Source organism: Cynoglossus semilaevis, chromosome 3 (genome assembly GCF_000523025.1).
Source record: "Cynoglossus semilaevis isolate Cse_v1.0 chromosome 3, Cse_v1.0, whole genome shotgun sequence".
Lineage (NCBI taxonomy): Eukaryota > Metazoa > Chordata > Actinopteri > Pleuronectiformes > Cynoglossidae > Cynoglossus > Cynoglossus semilaevis.
Genome location: NC_024309.1, coordinates 868,609 through 876,232, shown reverse-complemented (window position 1 = coordinate 876,232; position 7,624 = coordinate 868,609). Strand labels below are relative to the sequence as shown.

Below are 7,624 nucleotides of genomic sequence, written 5' to 3'. Positions count from 1 at the left end.
AAAAGAAAGAAAGAAAGAAAGAAAGAAAGAAAGAAAGAAAGAAAGAAAGAAAGAAAGAAAGAAAGAAAGAAAGAAAGAAAGAAAGAAAGAAAGAAAGAAAGAAAGAAAGAAAGAAAGAAAGAAAGAAAGAAAGAAAGAAAGAAAGAAAGAAAGAAAGAAAGAAAGAAAGAAAGAAAGAAAGAAAGAAAGAAAGAAAGAAAGAAAGAAAGAAAGAAAGAAAGAAAGAAAGAAAGAAAGAAAGAAAGAAAGAAAGAAAGAAAGAAAGAAAGAAAGAAAGAAAAAAGAAAGAAAGGAAGGAAGAAAGAAAGAAAGGGAAGAAAGGAAGAAAGAATGGAAGGGGGAGTGAAGGATAAAAGGAAGGAAGGAAGAAGATAGATAGATAGATAGATAGATAGATAGATAGATAGATAGATAGATAGATAGATCGAAAGAAAGAAAGAAAGAAAGAAAGTGCAGTACCTGTAAAATAACCGTACGTATATAATTACTATATTAAACTTTGATTAGTTGTGACCTGATCACTGCTGAGCAGTCTGCAGCAGGCTCCCTGCTGGAGAGAAGCTGCTGCTGCTGCTCCAGTACAGAGGGGCTGTTCCCTTCAGCAGATTCCAGCTCAGTCCGTCCAGAGCAGCAGCTGGGATGACCGCTGAGGACTAAGGCAGCAACGGAACGGCGCATTCAAAGGTAAGAAATGTGTCTCCAGCACCGCAAGCCATTCGCCGGTGTTTACCTGTGTGAGTTGTGTTTTGGTTGTTTGTGTTTATGTTTTGGTGTGACGACACATGCAGACACATGAGTGGGCGAGCTGCTGCTGCTGCTGCTGTGATCAGCAGACAGAGCAGGGGAGTCGCATCTGCTCTGCGCTCAACATTTTCCAACGCTCCTTCAACTTAGCAGCAGCAGCCGCCGCCTCAGCGACGCTCTCCTGTCAGCCCCCTGCGCCCGGTATAGAGGATTTAGGAGAAAAGCGGGCCACTTTCGGGACACCACAATAAAAGGTGAAATGGTGGGATGACGACTGGGTGTTTTTTTTTTTTTTTTTTTTTTAAATGAATTTTACCCGTCTTGTCTTTCAAGTTGACGCGTGTGCGGCGGCGGTTGCAGCGCTCCTGTCAGTTGAAGGTTAAAGATTGCTGATGAAGCTAACCAGGCTAGTGTTAGCCCCGGTGCTGTCTTCACCTATATTTGACACAGACCAAAGTCTGGCCAAATTGCCCATGTTTACGTGTTTATGCGTGAACGGGAAATATTTGTATTTAGGAAGAAACCAATTATGGGGCAAGACGAAAGGGGACCCTCATGGCTTCCATTCGGCAGTCGTCCAGTGTTACTTTAAAACATCTGTTACTTATAAATAGTCAACTTGTAGAATGACTCCGCCACATTTTCCAGTGTTATTCCATCGTCGGTGCCCTGTCTTTCATTTACCAGTCTGACTTCTTAAACAGCTGCCATTTCAGTGCAGTTTCTTGATAGTAGGTCATGTGCATGCCCGGTTAAACTAAAGATGTGTCGTCCTCAGGTTATATTCTGACGTTTCATCAAATTGTGTCGTGCGGTTAAAGGTTATTGTGGCAAATCCGTAAATAAGACTGCTGTTTTTTTTAAATGGACTTCAACTGTCCCGCTGCATCTGTAGAGCGAGAGCGTCGCTGCTCAGCCGGGATACCGTGACAGGAGGCTGCAGAAGCGGGATGAACGTGTTGTCATGCCAGTGTCTGTCAGTGTTTTCATAACGACATGACGACAACAGTCGCTCACTCGCTCCGAGCGGCAAATGGTAACGCGAAAAGGAGTTGCGACCAAACTGTAGGCAGATGGGCTTGAATGTGGATTGAGCTCGCTGGGATGTTTGCATGCTGTCACTTTGTCACACCTGCAGCATGCGTGCATAATAATGATGATGGAGATGCTGGAGATGATGGCTGCTGCCGTCTGCTACGGCTCTTTTCTCTCACCCCCCCAGCCCCCACCCGCCCCCCCGGTGTGCTTTAAAAACCTTGCTTAGACACACACTGAAATCAGCCGTACTTTGTCTGTCATGTTTTTAATGCCGTGTACTTAGGTTTATGTGTGGCTACTGTCAATGTTAACCTTCAAGGTTTGTTATGGCCTGGTTCTGTTTAATAGTAATTTAATGGGTAATAATTTCAGTCATAAAGGAATCAAACCAAAAAAAAATGTTTTTGAGACAGTTTTGAATGACAAAAGTTAAATATTGGACCTGAGTCACTTTAAGATGATGTCTGATTCGCTGGCGTAGTGTCCATGTAATTTACATGCCTGGCCCACCTTGCAGTGCTCTGCAAAATTAGAAAAAATGTATATAGGGCTCTTGCTATTTATTGCTAAATCTTACACTACTTTGTCCAGTTAAGGGTGGTGAAGGAAACTGGAATGTGGGTTAGGCCATCGGAGGCTGTTTGCGTCTTCATTCACATTCGTGCCCATTCCCTCCTTATTCCTAATCTTCATGTGTTTTGCTGTTAAAGCACTCAAAGTAAACCAGTACTCTCACAGGGAAAACATGAAACTACACTCTACAGATATATACCTGCTTGACCATAGCTATGGTACCTTACAGCAGCGGTCATCAATCCCGTCCGGGGACTGGTGCTGATCTGTAAGGTCATTTTGGCCGTGGTGGGAAACAGTTAAAAAATGTACTTCAGTTTTTACTGAATGTACTATTCAAAAAGAATCCTGTCATATCCCTTTACTTTTATCATAAAAAAGATAATCTGGCAATGTTTCAACCTGTCATTCAGACTGAGATACTAACAGAATAAAGTCTAAAAGATGTTTTATTTTGAAAAATGTAATGATCCTTCAACAATTGCACGGTATTACTGGTCCGCAGCATACCTCAGCAGCTCCACTTCCTTCTTTGGAGTGTTTTTAAGGGGCATATTTGAAAGCACTTTTACATTAGTTGTGTAAGCTGATACAACAGTATTGTGTATATTGATCTAATCCTGTAAGTCAGTCTAAGGATTTTCCATTAGTAAGATAGTATTTAAAAACAGCCCGTGTCCCCTGGATGTAGGCGGTGCTGACAGGTCTAAGCCAGCAATCAATCACCTTGAGGACGTCATGCCAAGGTGATCAGTATTGGTTTTTGCTATTGGCGATATGTACAGACACCCTTTGCGGCATCTTGTCATGTGCCTGCATAGTCAATTCAAGTCCTGTACGGGGGTGGGTGCCCTTGTTTAATGCAGGGTCCTTTGTTGCTAAGTCTTTCACACAGGTTATGGGATAAAGGTGAAGGAGGCAGGGGACATGTTGGCCTTGTCATCTTTTCTCTCTTCTCAGTCTTCTTCTTTTTTCCCCTGCGGCGTTCCCCGGGCTGCCTTTGCTCAGGCTAAGTGTCCCTATTTACAGCCTGTCGCGCAAATTTAAGTCGCAAAAACATGCTCATTAGGGAACTTTACGTTGATTTAGACTCTCTAAATTGACCATATGTGTAAATTTAAGTGTGAATGCTTAATGTTTTATCTATATGTAGCGCTATGATGGATTAGCCAAACTGTCCAGGGTTCCTCCTACACCCAGTATCAGATGGGATTGGCCCAATCGCCACCCGCGTACCTGCAATGGATTAATTAAACTGTAGATAATAGATGTATGGACAAATACATGTAAATATGATTAAAATATAGGAAAAATATCGCAAAAGTACCCCCGTCTATGGATCTAAGGATGGATCTATGGATTACTCTAAGTCCACAGTATTTGATGCCAGGCTGGTTTAAGCGCTAGTGCGTCATGTCACTGAGGTATTTCTTGTAGGAAGTATTGTATAAAGTATTTGTCGAAGTACTGTTAACAATGCCCAGGAGTGATCTGCTCTCTCTTATTGCCAACTCTTTTAAAAGCTGAGCAGGCGTATCGTGAGCTATTATTAAATGTCAGCAAGTGAGACATTTCTCGAGACAGTGTATGCACTATTTGTAGATCGAAGAATCTGTCGAGTTGAAGAGCAAGGAAGTCCACAGCAGCAGCAGCCGCCAACCATGCAGTTGCACAGAAAAGACCAGGTGAACTCTTTAGTCAGTGTAGTAGCCTACGTGTGTTTTTTGGTAGGTCTTTAGCACATCCTTGAGACTCGGCTGGCATGTGAAACCAGTGCTTTGCTCGATGCCCTGAGGGATGTGAAGAATGGTGGGATGGGGAAGGTAGAAAGCAGGGAAGGGGCTCATTAATTCCTTCCAGCAGCTGAGGAAAGGGGTGGTCAGCGAAAAAACTTGAGGGGCCCTCCACGGCCTGGAAATAACTCTTTCCAGTCAAACTTTCAGCAGTGGCTGCTACCGTGTATGTCGAGTGAATGTGCTCAAACTACTTCCTGGTGTCGTAGCCACTTTAATGTTCCTAAAGATTTTCTCAGAGGATTCTTTTTTTTATATCTACTTTCCCATTTGCATCGTTTACATTTTGTCCTGAGCCATCTCCCTTTCCAGCATCTTTGTTTCTAGGCCAAAGATATAAAGAAAACAAGCTTTTACGCCATTTGTTTTTTTTTTACGCCATCTGATGTTTTCCTGGCTATGCATCCCCCATTGGGTCGCAGCCTGATGTCACTTTTGCCAGCCGGCCAGAAACATATGAGAGCTATTGACATTGGCGCATGCAGCTCCTGGTGAGAATACAGTGCGGTGAATGTGATGCGTGAAATAAGATTGAATGCACATAACTCTCTGCATATATATTGTTTTATCCTGGCTGGGTGTTAGCCTAGTAGACGCTCATGTGTCGAGCAGATGGTTGAGTTGCCAGGTATGTGTTTTCTATTTCTCAGTTTAACGCCTATATGCATTGCCTAAGCCCTTGGGATAACCCTGGTGATTTATTTTCATGTGTTTATACAGCAGTCCTCTACATCCATCCAGTCATTCGTTTTAATGACAGTTAAGTTACATTGTGTGGAAGAGCCTTTTAATCCCGTATGTATAATCTGCATGTGCTGTTACTAATTACGCCCTCATCTGTCTTGCAGTAAGTGTGCCGATGCGAAGCCCGTTTGATGGTGCCTTTGTGAAATACTGTATTTGTCAGACTGTTTACTACCTTTCCCTCTATAGTGCAAAACAAGAGTCGTGCAGAGTCTACATCTGATTAGCGGGAAGCCATAGTGCACTCAGCCCTTTGATCATTGTGTTTCTGTCGGGAAAAAGGCCACACCGCTGTCATCTTTAGTAATACTATGGGCCCTGACGGGTATTAATTACCACAAAGTTAGTTTGGCAGGCAGAAGCAGAATGCCCAGGGAATAGTTCAGCGCAGGTGAAGCCTACTGTGCAGCAGTGTGGTGCCGAGTCGAATTAGTGTGCTTATTATGCCCCCCCCCCATCTATGTTTTAGTTCCCTTTCACTTGAATTCATAATTTTGAAGTCCTCGCGCAATCTGTTTACATGATCTGAGCAAACACTCCACCCTGCATTCCTCGGCACACTGTGTTTGAGTTGGGTTAAGGAAAGAGTCTGAGGACAATAAAAAAAAGAAATTCCCCGTATTGGAGCCGAACTAACGTAAACCGCGTTTGCTATTGAAAACGAGTCTGTTGATTTGTTCCGTTCTGTTCTTCTTCACTCCGAACCACACCGTATGAGACTGTGTTGTAAGACGATGGACTAAAAACAACATCGCCTCCCTCTCCTCCTCCTTCTCCTCCTCCTCCTCCCGCCAACACCCCCACCCCATCCTGCCTTTGATTTCACTGCCAATGTAATGAGTTTTGGACCGAGGCAATGCAGCGGGAATATCTGAAACAGCAGAACGCCATTGTGTGCAATCTGTCAGTCACAACAGCAAAACAATCGTTGTCTTGGGTTGCGCAACCGGGTAACGGTTCTTTTTCACCTTAACCTTTTCCTATGATGTAATTGACGACTTGACCCGACTGTGACTGTTTGCTACTTGCTTTTCGTCGAGAGGGTGGGGTCACTAAAGTGTGGGGTTTATTTTTGTTTGAAGAAACTTTACATGCAACACACTTTCCAGTTTTGCAGCAAAACTAAGGAATGACTTCCTTTTCTTCTCCTCAGTTTGACGGGATATTTGGCATCCAGATTAGAAAGAACTTCTAATCTCCCCGTGAATTCACCTTTACTTCTGCTGCATTTCATTTCCTTTTGCAGTAGACTGTAACTGCCCTTAACTGGTAGAAAGGCAGCTGAGCCCAGCAGAATTTTCATGATAGATGGCCTGTGTCCAGAGAGCAGATAACTCCCAATACAAGATGCACACACATTACAGTTATAGTCTATCTGATATACATTGTACTTCCTAGAGGTCACATGTATAGTACAGAGAATATGACTGGCTATGTGGTCCCCAATTCAACTAAATTTTTTTCTGGAAGACTAACAGGAGCTTATAAACGCCCTTACTTGGAATGACCGAGACGATTTTTGCCTTCTGTCACCGACGCACGTCACCCTCCACTGGACGCAGTAATGCGATGTCGCATAAATAAACAATCTACAGGTGGTGGCTGTTCCCCGAATGTGATGGGCTGTCATCTCAGAGGAAGCAGCGTGCATGCTCAGGACAAACAGATGCAGACCACTGACTAGCCAAGTTACACACCCACTCGGGTCAGCTGTTGTAGATCTGACGAGACTGGGAACAATGTGGTAAAGAGGTGCGGCTCATGTGGAATATTTTAGGAAGCAGACTTAACTTTTTTCGCCACAGGCTCGAGTGGGTTTGAAACTGTTTTGTTATGGTCCTCTTTACGGGGGCCTATTAAATCCAGATTGCTTTTGTTTGTAGTCATTTGGCTTTAGTAGCTATGTGCTATTTTCACACATCTCCCAGGTTCTTTTGAACCAACTGCAGCAGTTCCCTTTTTTTTTTTTGATAGGAACACGAGGTCACCGCCAATAACCTAAATATATATGTACCGTATACAAAACATATGTACAGATAGGAACACAAGGTCACTGCCAATAACCTAAATATATACGTATGTACCGTATACAAAACATATGTACAGTTAAAAAAAAAATTTTTTTTTCAAATTAACATCTCTTATTCTACAGTTAAAACCCTTTATGCCACTTGTTTACTCCCTGAGGGCTGTTCTAGGATTTTGTCCTGCTGTCTGTCACTCATGTGTGACTCTGCTTTTTCACACCTTCCCACTATGCACTCATCTCAGCTGGGTCATGCATAAGAAGCTGACACCAAACTGTCAAGCTGCCATCCTCCTGCAGCATGCTGAGGGGGTAGCCACAAGTAAGGGTTCACTTCGTTTCCACACAGCGCCCCCCCCTCCCCCAACTCCACCCAAAAATATATATACATATATATGCACGTGTGTTTGCATACGTAAGTGTAGGTTTCTAACAGTACATGAATTCATGTTGAACTGACGATACAGGTATATAAATATATATCAAAGTCAAAGTGGACTGAATTGTCAAATATGCCATATACGTATACAGGACGTATTGCACAATGAAATTTCAAAAGGGCATGCATATACATAAATATATGTATATAGGTATATATTGCTTTGCGATCACCACAGCAGTTACATGCCCTAAAAAGTGGTAGCCTTGCATAGTTTTGCTTTTAGTTGTTATGACATTGCATTGTTACAGTTGTAGTGACTGATTT

The 7,624-nt window shown here is 43.0% G+C and overlaps 1 protein-coding gene across 2 annotated transcripts in view; it reads left to right on the top strand.

Annotated features, from left to right (window-relative positions):
- The first annotated feature begins 378 nt into the window (after positions 1–378).
- The window catches only part of jcada (junctional cadherin 5 associated a), a 19,429-nt gene continuing 12,183 nt past the window's right edge, over positions 379–7,624 (top strand). Inside the window, exon 1 of one of the 2 annotated variants that reach the window (XM_008307397.3) lies at positions 379–684. The gene's annotated coding sequence lies outside the window, so the exon portion shown is untranslated. The other variant, XM_008307399.3, reaches the window with a different exon arrangement.